Source organism: Nerophis lumbriciformis, linkage group LG24, assembly GCF_033978685.3.
Source record: "Nerophis lumbriciformis linkage group LG24, RoL_Nlum_v2.1, whole genome shotgun sequence".
Lineage (NCBI taxonomy): Eukaryota > Metazoa > Chordata > Actinopteri > Syngnathiformes > Syngnathidae > Nerophis > Nerophis lumbriciformis.
In genome coordinates this window covers 36,952,000-36,978,051 of record NC_084571.2, presented here as the reverse complement: position 1 = coordinate 36,978,051, position 26,052 = coordinate 36,952,000, and the positions used below count along the sequence as shown (strand labels likewise).

Below are 26,052 nucleotides of genomic sequence, written 5' to 3'. Positions count from 1 at the left end.
TAGTGTATTTGTGTGTGCGTGTGTTAGTGTGTGTGGCTGAGTGTGTGAGTGTATGTGTGTGTGTTAGTGTATGCGTGTGTCTGTGTGTTTCTTAGTGTGTGCGTGTGTGTCTGAGTGTGTGTGCGTGTTAGTGTGTGTCTGAGTGTGTGTTTGTGTGTGTGCGTGTTAGTGTGTGTGTGTTAGTGAATGCGTGAGTCTGTGTGTGTGTGCGTGTGTGTGTGTTAGTGTGTGTGTCTGAGTGTGTGCGCCTGTGTGTGTGTTAGTGTATGCGTGTGTCTGTGTGTGTCTTAGTGTGTGTGTGTGTGTGTCTGAGTGTGTGTGCGTGTTAGTGTCTGTGTGTTAGTGTGTGTGTCTGAGTGTGTGTTTGTGTGTGTGTGTGTGTTAGTGTGTGTGTGTTAGTGAATGCGTGAGTCTGTGTGTGTGTGTGTTAGTGTGTGTGTCTGAGTGTGTGCCTGTGTGTGTGTTAGTGTGTGTGTGTGTTAGTGTATGCGTGTGTCTTAGTGTGAGTGTGTGTGTCTGAGTGTGTGTGCGTGTTAGTGTCTGTGTGTTAGTGTGTGTGTGTCTGAGTGTGTGTTTGTGTGTGTGTGTGTTAGTGAATGCGTGAGTCTGTGTGTGTGTGTCTGAGTGTGTGCCTGTGTGTGTGTTAGTGTGTGTGTCTGTGTGTGTGTCTTAGTGTGTGTGTGTGTCTGAGTGTGTTAGCGTGTGTGTTAGTGTGTGTGTCTGAGTGTGTGTCTGTGTGTGTGTCTGTGTGTGTGTGTGTGTGTGTGTGTGAGTGTGTGTCTGTGTGTTAGTGTGTGTGAGTGTCTGCGTGTTAGTGTGTGTGAGTGTGTGTGTGTCTGTGTGTGTGTTAGTGTGTGTGTTAGCGTGTGTGTCTGAGTGTGTGTTTGTGTGTGTGTGTGTTAGTGTGTGTGTGTTAGTGAATGCGTGAGTCTGTGTGTGTGTGCGTGTGTGTGTGTTAGTGTGTGTGTCTGTGTGTGTGTGTGTCTGTGTGTTAGTGTGTGTGAGTGTCTGTGTTAGTGTGTGTGAGTGTCTGTGTGTGTGTGTGTGTGTGTGTGTTAGTGTGTGTGTGTTAGTGTGCGTGTGTTAGTGTACACGTGTGTCTGTGTGTGTGTTAGTGTTGTGTGTGTGTAAATGAGTGTGTGTGTGTGTGTGTTAGCGTGTGTGTCTGAGTGTGTGTTTGTGTGTGTGTGTGTTAGTGAATGCGTGAGTCTGTGTGTGTGTGCGTGTGTGTGTGTTAGTGTGTGTGTCTGAGTGTGTGTCTGTGTGTGTGTCTGTGTGTGTGTGTGTGTGTGTGTGTGTGTGTGAGTGTGTGTCTGTGTGTTAGTGTGTGTGAGTGTCTGTGTGTTAGTGTGTGTCTGTGTCTGTGTGTGTGTTAGTGTGTGTGTTAGTGTGCGTGTGTTAGTGTACACGTGTGTCTGTGTGTGTGTTAGTGTTGTGTGTGTGTAAATGAGTGTGTGTGTGTGTGTGTGTGTGTGTGTGTGTGTGTGTGTATCTAGTTGATACTACTATGATTACATTGATATTTTTTTAGCATCACAAAATCTTTTTTCCTTTTTTAAAAATGTATATTATGTTTATAAAGTCAGTAAATATGTCCCTGGACACATGAGGACTTTGAATATGACCAATGTATGATCCTGGAACTACTTGGTATCAGTTCGATACCTAAATTTGTGGTATCATCCAAAACTAATGTCAAGTATCAAAGAAGAGAAGAATAAGTGATTATTACATTTTAACAGAAGTGTAGATAGAACATGTTGAAAGAGAAAGTAAGCAGGTATTAACAGTAAATTAATGTTTACAGTTTGTCCCTCATAATGTGTACAAAATAATAGGTGTATAAATGACACAATATGTTACTGCATAGACTAATTAGGAGTCTTTGTTTGTTTACTTACTACTAAAAGACAAGTTGTCTAGTATGTTCACTATTTTATTTAAGGACTAAATTGGGTAACACTTTAGTATGGGGAACATATTCTAAGTAACAAAGACTTCATTTAGAGTTATTAGGTTAGGGTTAGGGTTTTATAATAAGGCCATGCAGAAGAAGGCATTAATAAGTATTTAATAATGACTAATTAAGAGCCAATATGTTACTAATTTGCATGTTAATAAGCAACTAATTAATGGTGAATATGTTCCCCATACTAAAGTGTGACCCAAAATTGCAATAATAAACATGTTTAATGTATGTTTTGTTGTTGTTAAATAAAGCCAATAATGCCATTTTTTGTGGTCCCCTTTATTTAGAAAAGTATCAAAATAATAAAGTGTCCTGTGAGTGTGTTTCTAGGGATGAACAATGGGAGACCGGGCTTTCTGCTCTGCCGGTCCCAGTCTGTGGAACGCTCTCCCTGACCACCTGAGGGCACCACAGACTGTGGATGCTTTTTTAAAAAGGCTTAAAAACCCTTCTAATTTGCATGTTAATAAGCAACTAATTAATAGTGAATATGTTCCCCATACTAAAGTGTGACCCAAAATTGCAATAATAAACATGTTTAATGTACCGTCATTTTTGTTGTTGTTGTTAAATAAAGTCAATAATGCCATTTTTTGTGGTCCTCTTTATTTAGAAAAGTATCAAAATACATTTTGGTACCGGTACCAAAATTTTGGTATCGGGTCAACTATACTATGTACCTAATAAAGTGTCCTGTAAGTGTGTTTCTAGGGATGACCAATGGGAGACCGGGCTTTCTGCTCCGCCGCTCCCAGTCTGTGGAACGCTCTCCCTGACCACCTGAGGGCACCACAGACTGTGGATGCTTTTAAAAAAGGCTTAAAAACCCTTCTAAATTGCATGTTACAAACCAACTAATTAATAGTGAATATGTTCCCCATACTAAAGTGTGACCCAAAATTGCAATAATAAACATGTTTAATGTACCCTCATTTTTGTTGTTGTTAAATAAAGCCAATAATGCCATTTTTTTGTGGTCCCCGTTATTTAGAAAAGTATCAAAATACATTTTGGTACCGGTACCAAAATATCGGTATCGGGTCAACTATACTATGTACCTAATAAAGTGTCCCATGGGTGTGTTTCTAGGGATGAACAATGGGAGACCGGTTTTCTGCTCTGCCGGTCCCAGTCTGTGGAACCCTCTCCCTGACCACCTGAGGGCACCACAGACTGTGGATGCTTTTTTTAAAAGGCTTAAAAACCCTTCTAATTTGCATGTTAATAAGCAACTAATTAATAGTGAATATGTTCCCCATACTAAAGTGTGACCCAAAATTGCAATAATAAACATGTTTAATGTACCCTCATTTTTGTTGTTGTTAAATAAAGCCAATAATGCCATTTTTTGTGGTCCCCTTTTCTTTAGAAAAGTATCAAAATACATTTTGGTACCGGTACCAAAATATTGGTATCGGGTCAACTATACTATGTACCTAATAAAGTGTCCTGTGAGTGTGTTTCTAGGGATGAACAATGTGAGACCGGGCTTTCTGCTCCGCCGCTCCCAGTCTGTGGAACGCTCTCCCTGACCACCTGAGGGCACCACAGACTGTGGATGCTTTTAAAAAAGGCTTAAAAACTCTTCTAATTTGCATGTTACTAACCAACTAATTAATGGTGAATATGTTCCCCATACTAAAGTGTGACCCAAAATTGCAATAATAAACATGTTTAATGTACCCTCATTTTTGTTGTTGTTAAATAAAGACAATAATGCAATTTTTTGTGGTGCCTTTTATTTAGAAAAGTATCAAAATACATTTTGGTACCGGTACCAAAATATTGGTATCGGGTCAAATATACTATGTACCTAAAAAAAGTGTCCCGTGACTGTGTTTCTGGGGATGAACAATGGGAGACCGGGCTTTCTGCTCCGCCGCTCCCAGTCTGTGGAACTCTCTCCCTGACCACCTGAGGGCACCACAGACTGTGGATGCTTTTTAAAAAAAAAAGAGCTTAAAAACCCTTCTAATTTGCATGTTAATAAGCAACTAATTAATGGTGAATATGTTCCCCATACTAAAGTGTGACCCAAAATTGCAATAATAAACATGTTTAATGTATGTTTTGTTGTTGTTAAATAAAGCCAATAATGCCATTTTTTGTGGTCCCCTTTATTTAGAAAAGTATCAAAATACATTTTGGTACCGGTACCAAAATATCGGTATCGGGTCACATATACTATGTACCTAATAAAGTGTCCTGTGAGTGTGTTTCTAGGGATGAACAATGGGAGACCGGGCTTTCTGCTCCGCCGCTTCCAGTCTGTGGAACGCTCTCCCTGACCACCTGAGGGCACCACAGACTGTGCATGCTTTTTTTAAAAAGGCTTAAAAACCCTTCTAAGTTGCATGTTAATAAGCAACTAATTAATGGTGAATATATTCCCCATACTAAAGTGTGACCCAAAATTGCAATAATAAACATTTTTGTTGTTGTTAAATAAAGACAATAATGCCATTTTTTGTGGTCCCTTTTATTTAGAAAAGTATCAAAATGCATTTTGGTACCGGGTACCAAAATATCGGTATCGGGTCAACTATACTATGTACCTAATAAAGTGTCCTGTGAGTGTGTTTCTAGGGATGAACAATGGGCGACCGGGCTTTCTGCTCCGCCGCTCCCAGTCTGTGGAACGCTCTCCCTGACCACCTGAGGGCACCACAGACTGTGGATGCTTTTAAATAAGGCTTAAAAACCCTTCTAATTTGCATGTTAATAATCAACTAATTAATAGTGAATACGTTCCCCATACTAAAGTGTGACCCAAAATTGCAATAATAAACATGTTTAATGTACCGTCATTTTTGTTGTTGTTAAATAAAGACAATAATGCCATTTTTTGTGGTCCCTTTTATTTAGAAAAGTATCAAAATACATTTTGGTACCGGGTACCAAAATATTGGTATCGGGTCAAATATACTATGTACCTAATAAAGTGTCCCGTGAGTGTGTTTCTAGGGATGAACAATGGGAGACCGAGCTTTCTGCTCCGCCGCTCCCAGTCTGTGGAACGCTCTCCCTGACCACCTGAGGGCACCACAGACTGTGGATGCTTTTAAATAAGGCTTAAAAACCCTTCTAATTTGCATGTTACTAACCAACTAATTAATAGTGAATACTAAATTGGCCCTAGTGTGTGGATGTGAGTGTGAATGTTGTCTGTCTATCTGTGTTGGCCCTGCGATGAGGTGGCGACTTGTCCAGGGTGTACCCCGCCTTCCGCCCGATTGTAGCTGAGATAGGCTCCAGCGCCCCCCGCGACCCCAAAGGGAATACGCGGTAGAAAATGGATGGATGGATGGATGTTCCCCATACTAAAGTGTGACTCAAAATTGCAATAATAAACATGTTTAATGTACCGTCATTTTTTGTTGTTGTTAAATAATGCCATTTTTTGTGGTCCCCTTTATTTAGAAAAGTATCAAAATACATTTTGGTACCGGTACCAAAATATCGGTATCGGGTCAACTATACTCTGTACCTAATAAAGTGTCCTGTGAGTGTGTTTCTAGGGATGAACAATGGGGGACCTGGCTTTCTGCTCCGCCGCTCCCAGTCTGTGGAATGCTCTCCCTGACCACCTGAGGGCACCACAGACTGTGGATGCTTTTAAAAAAGGCTTAAAAACCCTTCATTTTAAAAAAGCCTTTTTTTTTTTTTAGATATATGCATGCTAGTTTTAGCTATTTCGCTGTTCTAGTTTTTTTTTAGTTTTTTTTTTAATTATCTTTTTATTTTTATTTTTTTTAATACACTGTAGCACTTTGAGGTTGTTTACTCAATGCAAAGTGCTTTTTTCAAATAAAATCTATTATCATTATTATTATTGTTATGAATGGAATCATAAAATGGTAAATGGGTTATACTTGTATAGCGCTTTTCTACTTTCAAGGTACTCAAAGCGCTTTGACACTATTTCCACATTCACACATTCACACACTAACCACCATCCATCAGGAGCAAGGGTGAAGTGTCTTGCTCAAGGACACAACGGACGTGACAAGGTTGGTAGTAGTTGGGGATCGAACCAGGAACCCTCAGGCCACTCTCCCATTGGCGCCACACTGCCCACCCCCCCCTTATGAACCATTGTGGTGGCTTTTAATTAGCCTGAGGTGTCACCTCACACTCCTTCATCAAGCATTTCACAAATGACTGACTAATTCACGCATGAGTACAACGAGTATAAAGGTTATCCAAATAATGTCCTTTTTTTTCTTCCCCCCCCCCTTCTCGCCGTCCTGGCCCTCAGCCAGCGCCGAACTTTATTGCCCTCTTCGTCTCGCTGTCGCCGGAGTGAGCGGGAGAGAAGGCGAGGCAACAGGGAGTAAAATCCACTCTAATCCAATCTCAATTAGAGATGAAAGGCAACACCCTCACACACAACTGTTTCCCTATTATTCCTTGCCTGGCAGGGTTTCTCTCCCAAAAAAAAAAAAAAAAAAAAAGCCTACTCCATCATTCCCCAATTAAGATGCAGCAGCAGAATATATCGCAGGCAAATAATGCACGAAAAGTCTCAAAACAACTGAAAATAACCAGCCTAGTTTTGTTTTTTTACTGCTCCTCGGTTGTTAGAGCACCCAGAAATGGCGCTCAAGTAACAGTACTGTTACTTAAAGCAGTGTTTTTCAACCACTGTGCCGCGGCCGTGAGATACAGTCTGGTGTGCCATGGGAGATGATCTAAATTCAACTATTTGGGGTAAAAAATATTTTTTGCAAACCAGTAATTAAAGTCTGCTAATAAAGTGTTGTTGTTGAGTGTCGGAGCTGTCTAAAGCTCGGCAGAGTAACCGTGTAATACTGTTTTTTTGGGGGTTTTTTCAATTTGTTGCACTTTTATTATTATTATTTTGCATTTTTTTTAACTTTTTATTCGACCCCTTTTACCGTATTGCTTTTGCACTATCTTGTTTAGCTCATTCATCGTTTATGTTCTTAGTTTTTTTTTGTTTTTTTTTTTCAATTTGTGGGACTTTTATTATGATTATTTTGCAATTTTTTACTTTTTATTCGACCCCTTTTACCATATTGCTTTTGCTCTATCTTGTTTAGCTCATTCATTGTTTATGTTCTTAGTTTTTTTTAAATTTATTTATTTTTTCAATTTGTGGGACTTTTATTATTATTATTTTGCAATTTTTTACTTTTTATTCGACCCCTTTTACCGTATTGCTTTTGCACTAACTTGTTTAGCTCATTCATCGTTTATGTTCGTTTACTTTTTTTAAATTTTATTATTTTTTTTTTAAATGTTTAAATTTGTCACACTTTTATTATTATTATTTTGCAATTTTTTTTTTACTTTTTATTTGACCCCTTTTACCGTATCTTGTTTAGCTCATTCATCGTGTATGTTCCTTGTTTTTTTTTTTTTTGCTTTGTTTTTTTCAATTTGTCACACTTTTATTATTACTATTTTGCAATTTTTTAGTTTTTATTCGACCCCTTTCACCGTATTGCTTTTGCACTATCTTGTTTAGCTCATTCATCGTTTATGTTCTTTTTTATTTATTTATATATTTTATATCATTTTATTTATTATTTGTCGCACTTTTATTATTATTATTTTGCAATTTTTTACTTTTATTCAACCCCTTTTACCGTATTGCTTTTGCACTATCTTGTTTAGCTCACTCATTGTTTATGTTCTTTATTTTTTATTATTTATTTTTATTTTATTTTTTTTTCAATTTGTCGCACTTTCATTATTATTATTTTGCAATTTTTTACTTTTTATTCGACCCCTTTTACCATATTGTTTTTGCACTATCTTGTTTAGCTCATTCATCGTTTATGTTCGTTTACTTTTTTACATTTTATTAATTTTTTTTTAAAAATGTTTAAATTTGTCGCACTTTTATTATTATTATTTTGCAATTTTTTTTTTACTTTTTATTTGACCCCTTTTACCGTATCTTGTTTAGCTCATTCATCGTGTATGTTCCTTGTTTTTTTTTTTTTTGCTTTGTTTTTTTCAATTTGTCACACTTTTATTATTACTATTTTGCAATTTTTTAGTTTTTATTCGACCCCTTTCACCGTATTGCTTTTGCACTATCTTGTTTAGCTCATTCATCGTTTATGTTCTTTTTTATTTATTTATATATTTTATATCATTTTATTTATTATTTGTCGCACTTTTATTATTATTATTTTGCAATTTTTTACTTTTATTCAACCCCTTTTACCGTATTGCTTTTGCACTATCTTGTTTAGCTCACTCATTGTTTATGTTCTTTATTTTTTATTATTTATTTTTATTTTATTTTTTTTTCAATTTGTCGCACTTTCATTATTATTATTTTGCAATTTTTTACTTTTTATTCGACCCCTTTTACCATATTGCTTTTGCACTATCTTGTTTAGCTCATTCATCGTTTATGTTCGTTTACTTTTTTACATTTTATTAATTTTTTTTTAAAAATGTTTAAATTTGTCGCACTTTTATTATTATTATTTTGCAATTTTTTTACTTTTTATTTGACCCCTTTTACCGTATTGCTTTTGCACTATCTTGTTTAGCTCATTCATCGTTTATGTTCCTTGTTTTTTTTTGTTTTGCTTTGTTTTTTTCAATTTGTCACACTTTTATTATTACTATTTTGCAATTTTTTAGTTTTTATTCGACCCCTTTCATCGTATTGCTTTTGCACTATCTTGTTTAGCTCATTCATTATTTATGTTCTTTTTTATTTATTTATATATTTTATTTTATTTATTTTTTATTTGTCGCACTTTTATTATTATTATTTTGCAATTTTTTTTCTTTTATTCGACCCCTTTTACCGTATTGCTTTTGCACTATCTTGTTTAGCTCATTCATCGTTTATGTTCTTTTTTATTTATTTATATATTTTATTTTATTTTATTTATTTTTTATTTGTCGCACTTTTATTATTATTATTTTGCAATGTTTTACTTTTATTCAACCCCTTTTACCGTATTGCTTTTGCACTATCTTGTTTAGCTCATTCATCGTTTATGTTCTTTATTCATCATTATTTATTTTTATTTTTATTTTTTTTCAATTTTTCGCACTTTCATTATTATTATTTTGCACTTTTTTACTTTTTATTCGACCCCTTTTACCGTATTGCTTTTGCTCTATCTTGTTTAGCTCATTCATCGTTTATGTTCGTTTACCTTTTTTTTATTTTATTAATTTTTTTAAAAAAATGTTTAAATTTGTCGCACTTTTATTATTATTATTTTGCAATTTTTTTACTTTTTATTTGACCCCTTTTACCGTATTGCTTTTGCACTATCCTGTTTAGCTCATTCATCGTTTATGTTCCTTGTTTTTTTTTTTGCTTTGTTTTTTTCAATTCGTCACACTTTTATTATTACTATTTTGCAATTTTTTTAGTTTTTATTCGACCCCTTTTACCGTATTGCTTTTGCACTATCTTGTTTAGCTCATTCATCGTTTATGTTCTTTTTTATTTATTTATATATTTTATTTTATTTATTTTTTATTTGTCGCGCTTTTATTATTATTATTTTTAAATTTTATTCGACCCCTTTTACGTATTGCTTTTGCACTATCTTGTTTAGCTCATTCATCGTTTATGTTCTTTATTTATTTATTATTTATTTATTTATTTATTTTTTCAATTTGTCGCACTTTTATTATTATTATTTTGCAATTTTTTACTTTTTATTCGACCCCTTTTACCGTATTGCTTTTGTACTATCTTGTTTGGCTCATTCATCTTTTATGTTCTTTGTTTTTTTAATTTTCATTATTATTATTTTTTTCAATTTGTCACACTTTTATTATTATTTTGCAATTTTTTACTTTTTATTCGACCCCTTTTACCGTATTGCTTTTGCACTCTTGTTTAGCTCATTCATCGTTTGTTCTTTGTTTTTTGTTTTTCTTGTTTTTTTTCAATTTGTCGCACTTTTATTATTTTGCAATTTTTTAATTTTTATTCGACCCCTTTTACCATATTGCTTTTGCACTATCTTGTTTAGCTCATTCATCGTTTATGTTCTTTTTTGTTTTGTTTTTTGTTTTTTTTGCTCTATGCATTTTAACCTGTAAAGCACTTTGGCTCAATTCAAACATTGTTGTAAACTTGCTATATAAATAAAGTTGCCTTACCTTGCCTTGCCTTCCATATTTATGTATATATTATCACACTAACTTTAGTATGCTTAAAGGCCGTTGCTATAGTTATTAGCTATTGTGCTTAAGCTGTGCTTTTTCTATCTGTGCAAGGACAAAACTTCTTGTCTGAGGGGTGGCCTCAGCCGCAGATGTTATCTTTGTTTTAGCCTGCTAACAGCCAAGGACCTCAAGGAAGACAAGACGACAGCACGCAGACGAAGCAGAGACAAGGCGAAATCACAAGGCCCCCAGCACATTCCGTCACGTATTGTGCGTACTTGAAGCTGCTTTGCATGATATGTGTGACCACTCCTTTTAGAGGCGGCCTCAGTGATGTTGATTGTGGAACTCCTGAATAAATAGAGGGACGTGGGAGCTGTACCTTAGAGCGTAGGGCGAGACTGTGACTAAGTGTGCAGCTCCATGCGTTCTCCTCATGAGCTAAATTGAACTCTGTCTCTGCATGGTTCCTTGCTTCTTGTCTGTTTAATAGATGTCATCAATGTTTGAACCTGACAGCGATATAGTCTGAAAAATACGGTAAGTAAGCAAAAAGCTCCTAATTTGGCTGCTGACATATAGTACAGGCCCAAAAATTTGGACACACGTTCTCATTCAATGTGTTTATTATTATTTTAACATGTTCTATCTACACTATTTATGACCAGTTTAATAGAAAACACCATTTTTTACAAGACATACGGGGCCTTTCTTCATCAGTTTGGTATCAAAGACCCCTGAAACAAACCATTACCACCGTAACTAAGGGCACCAAGGGAGCATAAATGACTCAACGGAATTGGTCCGCCTCACGAAAATCAGCAGCCCACACTGCAAAAAGTGAAATCTAAGTAAGATGAAATATCTCAAATAAGGGTGATATTTGCTTATTTTCTGTCTGATAAGATCATTCTTCTCACTAAGCAGATTTTATGTTAGAGTGTTTTACTTGTTTTAAGGGTTTTGGTCCTAAATGATCTCAGTAAGATATTACAGCTGAGATGTTATGACCTATATTGAGTAAAACATGCTTGAAACTAGAATATCAAGTGTTGCAAAGCTGTGTCATCAACACTCACAAGTATAAAACTACTTTTTTAAATATTTCTTATTTCAAGCATGAAATAAAAAATCTTGACTTTGACACAATTGGGTCTCATAATTAAAACAGATGACAGCCAAATGGACTTTGCTGTTTTATTTTCAATGAAACAATAGAAAACACGTACTCATATAGTAGTACAGTTGGCACAGTACAGTAAACTGACAGTTAATATTTAAACATTTAACATGTGACATTTCTAACAATTTTGAATAAAAATAGTTCACGCACATTCAGATAAATTCTTCAAAATTACAATTAAAAAAATGTGGTCGAGGGCCGGGCTGTAAATATATATATATATATATATATATATATATATATATATATATATATATATATATATATATATATATTTATATATATATATATGTATGTACGTATATACATATATATATATATATATATATATATATTTATATATATATATATGTATGTACGTATATACATATATATATATATATATATATATATATATATATATATATATATATATGTATATACGTACATACATATATATATATATATATATATATATATATATATATATATATATATATATATATATATATTAGGGCTGCAACAACTAATCAATTAAATCGATTATAAAAAAAGTTGACGATTAATTTAGTCATCGATTCGTTGGATCTATGCTATGCGCATGCGCAGAGGCTTTTTATATATTTTTATTTTATTTTTTTATTATTTAAAAACTTTTTTTTTTTTTTTTTTAATAAACCTTTATTTATAAACTGCAACATGTACAAACAACTGAGAAACACTAATCAAAATAAGTATGGTGCCATTATGCTGTTTTTCCCCCCAATAAAATACTGGAAAGGACAGAAATGTAGTTTGTCTCTTTTATCCGATTATTAATCGATTAATCGAAGTAATAATCGACAGATTAATCGATTATCAAATTAATCGTTAGTTGCAGCCCTAATATATATATATATATATATATATATATATATATATATATATATATATATATATATATATATCTCAGTGCACAAGGAATATATTGTATATATATATATATATTTTCAAATAAAACGCCCCTAACTTTTTGTATTTTTTACCCCTTGTTTTTGAACCCTGACTTTTTTGCAGTGCGCATGCAATGGTAGCGTCAACAAGACCATCACTTTGAGCCCAAAACACGCTCTATTTCCAGTCCGAATCAAGACAGAAAGGATCGGACGAATAAACGGCGACTCTTATCTAAGCGTCACACAAACAAGGTCCCGGGGCTGCTCGGGTAAGGGCGCGACCCGAGACGTGTAGACGTTTACTGCAAAGTGTTTCTGTTGTTTAAACACTTGTTTGGCAATCTGGAAGTAATAGAAGACATTAGCGGCTCAGCGCGGGCCACCCCCAACGCCCCCCTCCACCCGCCCTCGGTCCCACGGCGCAGAGCTCCCACGCTGGGAGAACTGGGCCGGAACCCTGGCCTCCTCCTCCTCCCCCAGAACTGGGGGCCTGGGAACCGTAAAGCGGGGGTCAGCCTGCTCAATCTCTGCCGTCCCCCTGGTACCAGCCCTACTTTTGACGCTAATGGCGCTAATACACAAACAGACATGTATACTCATGAACTGACTGTCTGATACTCAAAATGCGGTACAAGTACCACCTGTAGCTCCCTCTGGTGGTACTCAGAAATAAAACCACTCATACGACACGAACCAATTATCTGTATATGGTTTTACATGCGGAAATAGCAAAAACTTTGTATACTTGTTTGGTGAACATCATTTTGTCCTACTAATTTCGGCGGTTCTTGAACTCACCATAGTTTGTTTACATGTAAAATAATCCACTCCTTCTTTTGTCTCATTTTGTCCACCAAACTTTTTATACTGTGTGTGAATGCCCAAAGGTGAGCTTTGTTGATGTCATTGACTTGTTGGAGTGCTAATCAGGCATATTTGGTCACTTCATAACTCCAAGCTAATCAATGCTAACATGCTATTTAGGCTCATTATGCCTCATGCGTAGGTATATTTGAGCTCATTTAATATCCTTTACTTTTATCCTCTTTCTATATAATTTAGTTTTGCATGTCTCATGACACATTATCTGTATGTAATATTAGCTGCATTTCAGATGGTTGTTTGCGTGCCATGTTGTTCCAGACCACAGCAAACGTTACCCAGCCCGCAAAGATTGCAGGCTGGGTAACGAAAATGTGCTTCAGCCTGCGACACAAAGTCATTTTGATAGTAGGCTAATATAGACACTTAACATCATGTGTTGTCTTCCTTATAACACTTATACAAGACTTTTAAAGTCATTTTGATAGTAGGCTAATATAGGTAATATAGACACTTACATCATGTGTTGCCTTCATTATAACACTTATATAAGACTTTTAAAGTCATTTTGATAGAAGGCTAATGTAGCTAAAATAGACACTTACATTATGTGTTGCCTTCATTATAACACTTATATAATACTTTTAAAGTCATTTTGATAGTAGGCTATTATAGCTAATACAGACACTTACATCATGTGTTGCCTTCATTATAACACTTATATACGACTTTTAAAGTCATATTGATAGTACCGGTAGGCTAATATAGACACTTAAGTCATGTGTTGCCTTGATTATAACACTTATATAAGACTTTTAAAGTCATTTTGATAGTAGGCTAATATAGACACTTAAGTCATGTGTTGCCTCCTTGATTATAACACGTATATAAGACTTTTAAAGTCATTTTGATAGTAGGCTATTATAGCTAATACAGACACTTACATCATGTGTTGCCTTCATTATAACACTTATATATGATTTTTAAAGTCATTTTGATAGTAGGCTATTATAGCTAATACAGACACTTACATCATGTGTTGCCTTCATTATAACACTTATATACGACTTTTAAAGTCATATTGATAGTACCGGTAGGCTAATATAGACACTTAAGTCATGTGTTGCCTTGATTATAACACTTATATAAGACTTTTAAAGTCATTTTGATAGTAGGCTAATATAGACACTTAAGTCATGTGTTGCCTCCTTGATTATAACACTTATATAAGACTTTTAAAGTCATTTTGATAGTAGGCTAATATAGCTAATATAGACACTTACGTCATGTGTTGCCTTCATTATAACACTTATATATGACTTTTAAAGTCATTTTGATAGTAGGCTAATATAGACACTTATATCATGTGTTAACATCATTATAACACTTATATAAGACTTTTAAAGTCATTTTGATAGTAGGCTATTATAGCCAATATAGACACTTACATAACGTGTTGCCTTCATTATAACACTTATATAAGACTTTTAAAGTCATTTTGATAGTAGGCTAATATAGACACTTATATCATGTGTTGTCATCATTATAACCCTTATATAAGACTTTTAAAGTCATTTTGATAGTAGGCTATTATAGCCAATATAGACACTTACATAACGTGTTGCCTTCATTATAACACTTATATAAGACTTTTAAAGTCATTTTGATAGTAGGCTAATATAGCTAATATAGACACTTACATCATGTGTTGCCTTCATTATAACACTTATATACGACTTTTAAAGTCATTTTGATAGTAGGCTAATTCAGCTAATATAGACACATCATGTATTGCCTTCATTATAACACTTCTATAAGACTTTTAAAGTCATTTTGATAGTAGGCTAATATAGCTAATATAGACACTTACATCATGTGTTGCGTTCATTATAACACTTATATAAGACTTTTAAAGTCAATTTGATAGTAGGCTATTATAGCCAATATAGACACTTACATAACGTGTTGCCTTCATTATAACACTTATATAAGACTTTTAAAGTCATTTTGATAGTAGGCTAATCTAGCTAATATAGACACTTACATCTAGTGTTGCCTTCATTATAACACTTCTATAAGACTTTTAAAGTCATTTTGATAGTAGGCTAATATAGACACTTAAGTCATGTGTTGCCTTCACTATAACACTTCTATAAGACTTTTAAAGTCAGTTTGATAGTAGGCTAATATAGCTGATATAGACACTTACATCATGTGTTGCCTTCATTATAACACTTATATAAGACTTTTAAAGTCATTTTGATAGTAGGCTAATATAGACACTTACATCATGTGTTGCCTTCATTATAACACTTACATACAGATTTTAATTTTTTGCAGCTCCAGACAGATTTTTTATTTTTTTGTATTTTTGGTCCAATGTGGCTCTTTCAACGTTTTGTGTTGCCGACCCCTGGTCTAACTCAATAATCCATCATGACTGTTATTATTGATCATTTTGATGTTCTTACAAAAATATCTTGTAAAATAAAACCTAAAAGTGGTTCCTAAATGCAAAAACCATTCAATGTTCCCAGGCATTGGCGGGCCACATATGATGATGTGGCGGGTCAGATCTGGGCCCCCGGGCCTTGAGTTTGACACCTGTGCACAAGACCCTCGGGTGCCGTGAACGTCAATCAAGTGACGAAAGTGACACTTTGGTGAAGATTGATGGTGGCTAATTTTTAGGTCTGTTTTTTTTAATGGACTGACACACCCGCCGCCATCCATGCTTGCTCGCCATCCACGTAATGGGCGCCCCTTTCTTAATCCATCAGGACAAAAAAGGGACTGCCCGGGGGGGGGGGGGGGGGGGGGGGGGGGCTCAGGCTACAGGTGGGCTCGTCCTCTCGTCAAGACCTGAGCACACCTGGTTAGTCCTGGTGAAAGTCGGTCAACACGCCCCATGTACAAACCCCGTTTCCATATGAGTTGGGAAATTGTGTTAGATGTGAATATAAACGGAATACAATTATTTGCAAATCATTTTCAACCCATATTCAGTTGAATATGCTACAAAGACAACATATTTGATGTTCAAACTCATAAAAAATTTTTTGTGTGCAAATAATCATTAACTTTAGAATTGGATGGCAGCAACACGTGACAAAGAAGTTGGGAAAGGTGGCAATAAATACTGATAAAGTTGAGGAATGCTCATCAAACACTTATTTGGAACATCCCACAGGTGTGCAGGCTAATTGGGAACAGGTGGGTGCCATGATTGGGTATAAAAGTAGATTCCATGAAATGCTCAGTCATTCACAAACAAGGATGGGGTCGAGGGTCACCACTTTGTCAACAAATGCCTGAGCAAATTGTTTAAGAACAACATTTCTCAAACAAGCTATTGCAAGGAATTTCGGGATTTCACCATCTACACTCCGTAATATCATCAAAGGCTTCAGAGAATCTGGAGAAATCACTGCACGTAAGCAGCTAAGCCCGTGACCTTCCATCCCTCAGGCTGTACTGCATCAACAAGCCACATCAGTGTGTAAAGGATATCACCACATGGGCTCAGGAACACTTCATAAACCCACTGTCAGTAACTACAGTTGGTCGCTACATCTGTAAGTGCAAGTTAAAACTCTCCTATGCAAGGCTGAAAACCGGTTTATCAACAACACCCAGAAACGCCGTCGGCTTCGCTGGGCCTGAGCTCATCTAAGATGGACTGATACAAAGTGGAAAAGTCTTCTGCCACGCCCTGACTTATTTGGATTTTTTTTGCTGTTTTCCTGTGTGTAGTGTTTTAGTTCTTGTCTTGCGCTCTTATTTTGGTGGCTTTTTCTCTTTTTTCGGCGTTTTCACTGTAGCAGTTTCACGTCTTCCTTTGAGCGATTCTTCCCGCATCTACTTTTGTTTTAGCAATCAAGAATATACCGTACGTCTGACGAGTCCACATTTCAAATTGTTTTTGGAAACTGTGGACGTCGTGTCCTCCGGACCAAAGAGGAAAAGAACCATCCGGATTGTTCTAGGCGCAAAGTGTAAAAGCCAGCATGTGTGATGGTATGGGGGTGTATTAGTGCCCAAGACATGGGTAACTTACACATCTGTGAAGGCACCATTAATGCTGAAAAGGTACATACAGGTTTTGGAGCAACATATGTTGCCATCCAAGCAACGTTATCATGGACGCCCCTGCTTATTTCAGCAAAACGATGCCAACAGTGTTACAACAGCGTGGCTTCGTAGTAAAAGAGTGCGGGTACTAGACTGGCCTGCCTGTAGTCCAGACCTGTCTCCCATTGAAAATATGAAGCCTAAAATATAAGAAGGGAGTCTGTTGAACAACTTAAGCTGTACATCAAGCAAGAATGGGAAAGAATTCCGCCTGAGAAGCTTCAAAAATGTGTCTCCTCAGTTCCCAAACCTTTACTGAGTGTTGTTAAAAGGAAAGGCCATGTAACACAGTGGTAAAAATGCCCCTGTGACAACTTTTTTTGCAATGTGTTGCTGCCATTAAATTCTAAGTTATTGATTTTTTGCAAAAAAACTTATAAAATATCTTGTCTTTGCAGTCTATTCAATTGAATATAAGTTGAAAAGGATTTGCAAATCATTGTATTTTATTTTTATTTACCATTTACACAACGTGACAACTTTAGTCCGTAGTCCATAAGCTTCTTTTTTCCCTCTATCTTCTTTGTTATGTGACATTCATCCTCCACTGTTGCCATTTCTAATATAAAGTAGTGTAAAGTTCTTACTTTTATATCCGTCAGTAAACTCACCATGAAAGCACGTCCACAGTTTCCAAAAAACAAATTTGAAATGTGGACTCGTCAGACCACAGAACACTTCTCCACTTTGCATCAGTCCATCTTGGATGAGCTCGGGGCCAAGCGAAGCCGGGCGGCGTTTCTGGGTGTTGTTGATAAACGGTGTTCGCCTTGCATAGGAGAGTTTTAACTTTCACTTACAGATGTAGCGGCCAACTGTAGTTACTGACAGTGGGTTTCTGAAGTGTTCCTGAGCCCATGTGGTGATATCCTTTACACACTGATGTCGCTTGTTGATGCAATACAGCCTGAGGGATTGAAGGTCACGGGCTTAGCTGCCTACGTGCAGTGATTTCTCCAGATTCTCTGAACCCTTTGATGATATTACGGAGCGTAGATGGTGAAATCCCTAAATTCCTTGCAATAGCTTGTTTGAGAAATGTTGTTCTTAAACAATTTGCTCAGGCATTTGTTGGACGTCCACAGTTTCCAAAAAACAATTTGAAATGTGGACTCGTCAGACCACAGAACACTTCTCCACTTTGCATCAGTCCATCTTGGATGAGCTCGGGGCCAAGCGAAGCCGGGCGGCGTTTCTGGGTGTTGTTGATAAATGGCCGCGGCTTTGCATAGGAGAGTTTTAACTTGCACTTACAGATGTAGCGACAAACTGTAGTTACTGACAGTGGGTTTTCTGAAGTGTTCCTGAGCCCATGTGGTGATATCCTTTACACGCCGATGTGGCTTTTTGATGCAGTACAGCCCGAGGGATCGAAGGTCCGTAATATCATTGGCTTACGTGCAGTGATTTCTCCAGATTCTCCGAACCTTTTGATGATATTACGGAGCGTAGATGATGAAATCCCTAAATTCCTTGCAATAGCTTGTTTGAGAAATGTTTTTAAACTGTTCCAGAATTTGCTCACACTAGAGCCTTATAATGTATAATAATAATAATAACTGGGATTTATATAGCGCTTTTCTAAGTACCCAAAGTCGTTTTACATGTAGAACCCATCAATCATTCACACCTGGTGGTGGTAAGCTACTTTCATAGCCACAGCTGCCCTGGGGTAGACTGACGGAAGCGTGGCTGCAATTTGCGCCAACGGCCCCTATGACCACCACCTATCATTCATCATTCAATTCACTGGTGTGAGTAGCACCGGGGGCAAAGGGTGAAGTGTCCCGCCCAAGGACACAACGGCAGCGATTTTTGGATGGTAAGAGGCGGGGAGCGAACCTGCAACCCTCAGGTTTCTGGCACAGTTGCTCTACCCACTACGCCATGCCGCCCCTATAATGTATGAAAATAGACCTGAATAGACCCGCTCATCGGCAGTCCGCCTTGTAATCCGGTGCGCCCTATGGTCCGGAAAATACGGTAATTAATTTCTTCTGACAAATCTGATGCACTGGCTCTTCATTAAAATATTTTTTCAGCAATAATTCATTTTTCATGCATGGCTTGCAGAGCATGAGCTCAGCAAAGATGTAGGGGTCACCCACATCTGCAGTCCTCTCCAAGGTTTCCCCCAGGGATCAATAAAGTACTTTCTATTCTATTCACATTGACATCCCACTGGGTTGTGAGTTTTTCCTTGCCCTTATGTGGGCTCTGAACCGAGGTATGTCGTTGTGGCTTGTGCAGCCCTTTGAGACACTTGTGATTTAGGGCTACATTGATTGATAAAGAGCTTTCTGCGATCTTGCATGAATATTTCAAACCTTTTCCTCCCTTTACCCGGTCTTCAACGTTACTGCACATCCATCCCTCGGGGGGGTAAAGCCATACCTGAAATGCGCCTTGGTCCGCTAGTCGGGATCCAAACACGGCGATGCCCTCCGTGCTTATGATGGCCCCGCCTCCTGGCGGCAGCTTTTGGGTGTCCACCTCCTGACAGTCCAAAAAGAGGGTGACGGACTCACCCTGAACTCTATAGGCTATCCTGTGCCATCTGGGAGGAAAATTTAAAAAATGGGTTATTTATAGAGCAACTGCAGCTGACAAAATTAGGGCGTTAATCACAAGAAATTATCATATTAATCACTTTTAAATGCAGATTAATCACGCATTATTTTATTTTTTTTTTGCGCTAATTCTACAAAACCCAAAAGCAGTGAAGTTGTCACGTTGTGTAAATGGTAAATAAACAAAGATAATAAATAATAAACAAGATATTTAATGTTCACACTGGTAAATATAAGACTTTTAAAGTCATTTTGATAGTAGGCTAATTTAGCTAATATAGACACTTACATCATGTGTTGCCTTCATTATAACACTTGTTGAAAAGATATTTAAAGTCATTTTGATAGTAGGCTAATATAGACACTTACATCATGTGTTGCCTTCACTATAACACTTCTATAAGACTTTTAAAGTCAGTTTGATAGTAGGCTAATATAGCTGATATAGACACTTACATCATGTGTTGCCTTCATTATAACACTTATATAAGACTTTTAAAGTCAGTTTGATAGTAGGCTATTATAGCTAATACAGACACGTACATCATGTGTTGCCTTCATTATAACACTTGTTGAAAAGATATTTAAAGTCATTTTGATAGTAGGCTAATATAGACACTTACATCATGTGTTGCCTTCACTATAACACTTCTATAAGACTTTTAAAGTCAGTTTGATAGTAGGCTAATATAGCTGATATAGACACTTACATCATGTGTTGCCTTCATTATAACACCTATATAAGACTTTTAAAGTCATTTTGATAGTAGGCTATTATAGCTAATACAGACACTTACATCATGTGTTGCCTTCATTATAACACTTATATAAGACTTTTAAAGTCATTTTGATAGTAGGCTATTATAGCTAATACAGACACGTACATCATGTGTTGCCTTCATTATAACACTTATATAAGACTTTTAAAGTCATTTTGATAGTAGGCTAATTTAGCTAATATAGACACTTACATTATGTGTTGCCTTCATTATAACACTTGTTGAAAAGATATTTAAAGTCATTTTGATAGTAGGCTAATATAGACACTTACATCATGTGTTGCCTTCACTATAACACTTCTATAAGACTTTTAAAGTAATTTTGATAGTAGGCTATTATAGCTAATACAGACACGTACATCATGTGTTGCCTTCATTATAACACTTATGTACGACTTTTAAAGTCATTTTGATAGTAGGCTAATATAGACACTTAAGTCATGTGTCGCCTTCACTATAACACTTCTATAAGACTTTTAAAGTCAGTTTGATAGTAGGCTAATATAGCTGATATAGACACTTACATCATGTGTTGCCTTCACTATAACACTTATATAAGACTTTTAAAGTCATTTTGATAGTAGGTTATTATAGCTAATACAGATACGTACATCATGTGTTGCCTTCATTATAACACTTATATAAGACTTTTAAAGTCATTTTGATAGTAGGCTAATTTAGCTAATATAGACACTTACATCATGTGTTGCCTTCATTATAACACTTGTTGAAAAGATATTTAAAGTCATTTTGATAGTAGGCTAATATAGACACTTACATCATGTGTTGCCTTCACTATAACACTTCTATAAGACTTTTAAAGTCATTTTGATAGTAGGCTATTATAGCTAATACAGACACTTACATCATGTGTTGCCTTCATTATAACACTTATATAAGACTTTTAAAGTCATTTTGATAGTAGGCTAATTTAGCTAATATAGACACTTACATCATGTGTTGCCTTCATTATAACACTTATATAAGACTTTTAAAGTCATTTTGATAGTAGGCTAATTTAGCTAATATAGACACTTACATCATGTGTTGCCTTCATTATAACACTTGTTGAAAAGATATTTAAAGTCATTTTGATAGTAGGCTAATATAGACACTTACATCATGTGTTGCCTTCATTATAACACTTCTATAAGACTTTTAAAGTCAGTTTGATAGTAGGCTAATACAGCTGATATAGACACTTACATCATGTGTTGCTTTCATTATAACACTTATATAAGACTTTTAAAGTCATTTTGATAGTAGGCTAATTCAGCTAATATAGACACTTACATCATGTGTTGCCTTCATTATAACACTTGTTGAAAAGATATTTAAAGTCATTTTGATAGTAGGCTAATATAGACACTTACATCATGTGTTGCCTTCATTATAACACTTCTATAAGACTTTTAAAGTAATTTTGATAGTAGGCTATTATAGCTCATACAGACACGTACATCATGTGTTGCCTTCATTATAACACTTATGTACGACTTTTAAAGTCATTTTGATAGTAGGCTAATATAGACACTTAAGTCATGTGTTGCCTTCACTATAACACTTCTATAAGACTTTTAAAGTCATTTTGATAGTAGGCTAATATAGCTAATATAGACACTTACATCATGTGTTGCCTTCATTATAACACTTATATAAGACTTTTAAAGTCATTTTGATAGTAGGCTATTATAGCTAATATAGACACTTACATCATGTGTTGCCTTCATTATAACACTTGTTGAAAAGATATTTAAAGTCATTTTGATAGTAGGCTAATATAGACACTTACATCATGTGTTGCCTTCATTATAACACTTGTTGAAAAGATATTTAAAGTCATTTTGATAGTAGGCTAATATAGACACTTACATCATGTGTTGCCTTCACTATAACACTTCTATAAGACTTTTAAAGTCAGTTTGATAGTAGGCTAATATAGCTGATATAGACACTTACATCATGTGTTGCCTTCATTATAACACTTATATAAGACTTTTAAAGTCATTTTGATAGTAGGCTATTATAGCTAATATAGACACTTACATCATGTGTTGCCTTCATTATAACACTTATATAAGACTTTTAAAGTCATTTTGATAGTAGGCTAATTTAGCTAATATAGACACTTACATCATGTGTTGCCTTCATTATAACACTTGTTGAAAAGATATTTAAAGTCATTTTGATAGTAGGCTAATATAGACACTTACATCATGTGTTGCCTTCACTATAACACTTCTATAAGACTTTTAAAGTCATTTTGATAGTAGGCTATTATAGCTAATACAGACACTTACATCATGTGTTGCCTACATTATAACACTTATATAAGACTTTTAAAGTCATTTTGATAGTAGGCTAATTTAGCTAATATAGACACTTACATCATGTGTTGCCTTCATTATAACACTTGTTGAAAAGATATTTAAAGTCATTTTGATAGTAGGCTAATATAGACACTTACATCATGTGTTGCCTTCACTATAACACTTCTATAAGACTTTTAAAGTCATTTTGATAGTAGGCTATTATAGCTAATACAGACACTTACATCATGTGTTGCCTTCATTATAACACTTATATAAGACTTTTAAAGTCATTTTGATAGTAGGCTAATTTAGCTAATATAGACACTTACATCATGTGTTGCCTTCATTATAACACTTATATAAGACTTTTAAAGTCATTTTGATAGTAGGCTAATTTAGCTAATATAGACACTTACATCATGTGTTGCCTTCATTATAACACTTGTTGAAAAGATATTTAAAGTCATTTTGATAGTAGGCTAATATAGACACTTACATCATGTGTTGCCTTCATTATAACACTTCTATAAGACTTTTAAAGTCAGTTTGATAGTAGGCTAATACAGCTGATATAGACACTTACATCATGTGTTGCTTTCATTATAACACTTATATAAGACTTTTAAAGTCATTTTGATAGTAGGCTAATTCAGCTAATATAGACACTTACATCATGTGTTGCCTTCATTATAACACTTGTTGAAAAGATATTTAAAGTCATTTTGATAGTAGGCTAATATAGACACTTACATCATGTGTTGCCTTCATTATAACACTTCTATAAGACTTTTAAAGTAATTTTGATAGTAGGCTATTATAGCTCATACAGACACGTACATCATGTGTTGCCTTCATTATAACACTTATGTACGACTTTTAAAGTCATTTTGATAGTAGGCTAATATAGACACTTAAGTCATGTGTTGCCTTCACTATAACACTTCTATAAGACTTTTAAAGTCATTTTGATAGTAGGCTAATATAGCTAATATAGACACTTACATCATGTGTTGCCTTCATTATAACACTTATATAAGACTTTTAAAGTTATTTTGATAGTAGGCTATTATAGCATTCAACTGAATAGACTGCAAAAACAAGATATTTCATGTTCACACTGGTAAACTTCTTTTTTTTTTCTGCAAATAATCATGAAATTAGAATTTAATGGCAGCAACACATTGCAAAAAAAAAAGTGTTTACCACTGTGTAACATGGCCTTTCCTTTTAACAACACTCAGTAAAGGTTTGGGAACTGAGGAGACACATTTTTGAAGTGGAATTCTTTCCCATTCTTGCTTGATGTACAGCTTAAGTTGTTCAACAAACTCCCTTCTTATATTTTAGGCTTCATATTTTCAATGGGAGACAGGTCTGGACTACAGGCAGGCCAGTCTAGTACCCACACTCTTTTACTACGAAGCCACGCTGTTGTAACACGTGGCTTGGCATCGTCTTGCTAGAAATAAGCAGGGGCGTCCATGGTAACGTTGCTTGGATGGCAACATATGTTGCTCCAAAACCTGTATGTACCTTTCAGCATTAATGGTGCCTTCACAGATGTGTAAGTTACCCATGTCTTGGGCACTAATACACCCCCATACCATCACCCATGCTGGCTTTTACACTTTGCGCCTAGAACAATCCGGATGGTTCTTTTCCTCTTTGGTCCGGAGGACACGACGTCCACAGTTTCCAAAAAAACAATTTGAAATGTGGACTCGTCAGACCACAGAATCCTTTTCCACTTTGCATCAGTCCATCTGAGATGAGCTCGGGGCCCAGCAAAGCCGGCGGCATCTCTGGGTGTTGTTGATAAATATCTTCTGCTTTGCATAGTAGAGTTTTAACTTGCACTTACAGATGTAGCGACAAACTGTAGTTACTGACAGTGATTTTCTGAAGTGTTCCTGAGCCCATGTGGTGATATCCTTTACACGCTGATGTGGCTTTTTGATGCAGTACCGCCTGAGGGATCGAAGATCCGTAAAAACATGGCTTACGTGCAGTGATTTCTCCAGATTCTCCGAACCTTTTGATGATACTACGGAGCGTAGATGGTGAAATCCCTAAATTCCTTGCAATAGCTGGTTGAGAAATGTTTCTAAACTGTTCGAGAATTTGCTCACACATTTGTCGACAAAGTGGTGACCCTCGCCCCATCCTTGAACAATCCGGATGGTTCTTTTCCTCTTTGGTCCGGAGGACACGACGTCCACAGTTTCCAAAAAAACAATTTGAAATGTGGACTCGTCAGACCACAGAATCCTTTTCCACTTTGCATCTGGGTGTTGTTGATAAATGGCTGTGGCTTTGCATAGTTGTTATAATAATTATGTATATATTTTCACACTACCTTTAGTATGCTTAAAGTCCGTTGCTTTAGTTATTAGGTATTGTGCTCAAGTTAGAGTTTTCTAATCTATGCAAGGACAAAACTTCTTGTCTGAGGGGTGGCCTCAGCCACAGATGTTATCTTCGTTTTAGCCCGCTATCAGCCAAGGACTTCAAGGACCTCAACGAAGATAAGATGACAACACGCAGACACAGCAGAGACTTCTAGGACTTCAACGAAGACAAGATGATATCACGCAGACGAAGCAGAGACAAGGCGAAATCACAAGGCCCCCAGCACATTCTGTCACGTATTGTGCGTCCTGGACCTGCTTTGCATAATATATGTGACCACTCCTTTTAGAAGCCCCCTCAGTGATGTTGACTATGGAACTCTGAATAAAAAGAGGGACGTAGGAGCGTAGGGCGAGACTGTGACTAAGTGTGCAGCTCCATGCGTTCTCCTCATGAGCTAAATTGAACTCTGTCTCTGCGTGATTCCTTGCTTCTTGTCTGATTAACAGATGTCATCAGTGTTTAAACCTGACAATAGTACAGTTTTAACTTGCACTTACAGATGTAGCGACAAACTGTAGTTCCTGAGCCCATGTGGTGATATCCTTTACACGCTGATGTCTCTTTTTGATGCAGCACCGCCTGAGGGATCTTGTCTTTGCAGTCCATTCAATTGAATATAAGTTGAAAAGGATTATTATTCTCTTTTTATTTACCGTTTACACGACGTGACAACTTCACCGGTTTTGGGTTTTGGTACAATAAAGACCATGTGTTGCCACCTTCTGCCTTCTTCTTGTCAGAGTGCACTCTGTCGGCTGCAGATTATGCAGTAAAGAGATGTCTAGGAACATTATTTTCATATTATTAAGAGGTGAAATCTAAGCTTCATTGTTAGT

At 35.9% G+C, this 26,052-nt stretch overlaps 1 protein-coding gene across 1 annotated transcript in view; it reads right to left on the bottom strand.

Annotated features, from left to right (window-relative positions):
• col5a3a (collagen, type V, alpha 3a) overlaps positions 1-19,660 on the bottom strand; it is a 223,546-nt gene extending 203,886 nt beyond the window's left edge. The window contains exon 1 of the mRNA XM_072916024.1: positions 19,538-19,660. The gene's annotated coding sequence lies outside the window, so the exon portion shown is untranslated. The remainder of the gene's footprint in view (positions 1-19,537) is intronic.
• Between the last annotated feature and the right edge of the window lie 6,392 nt (positions 19,661-26,052).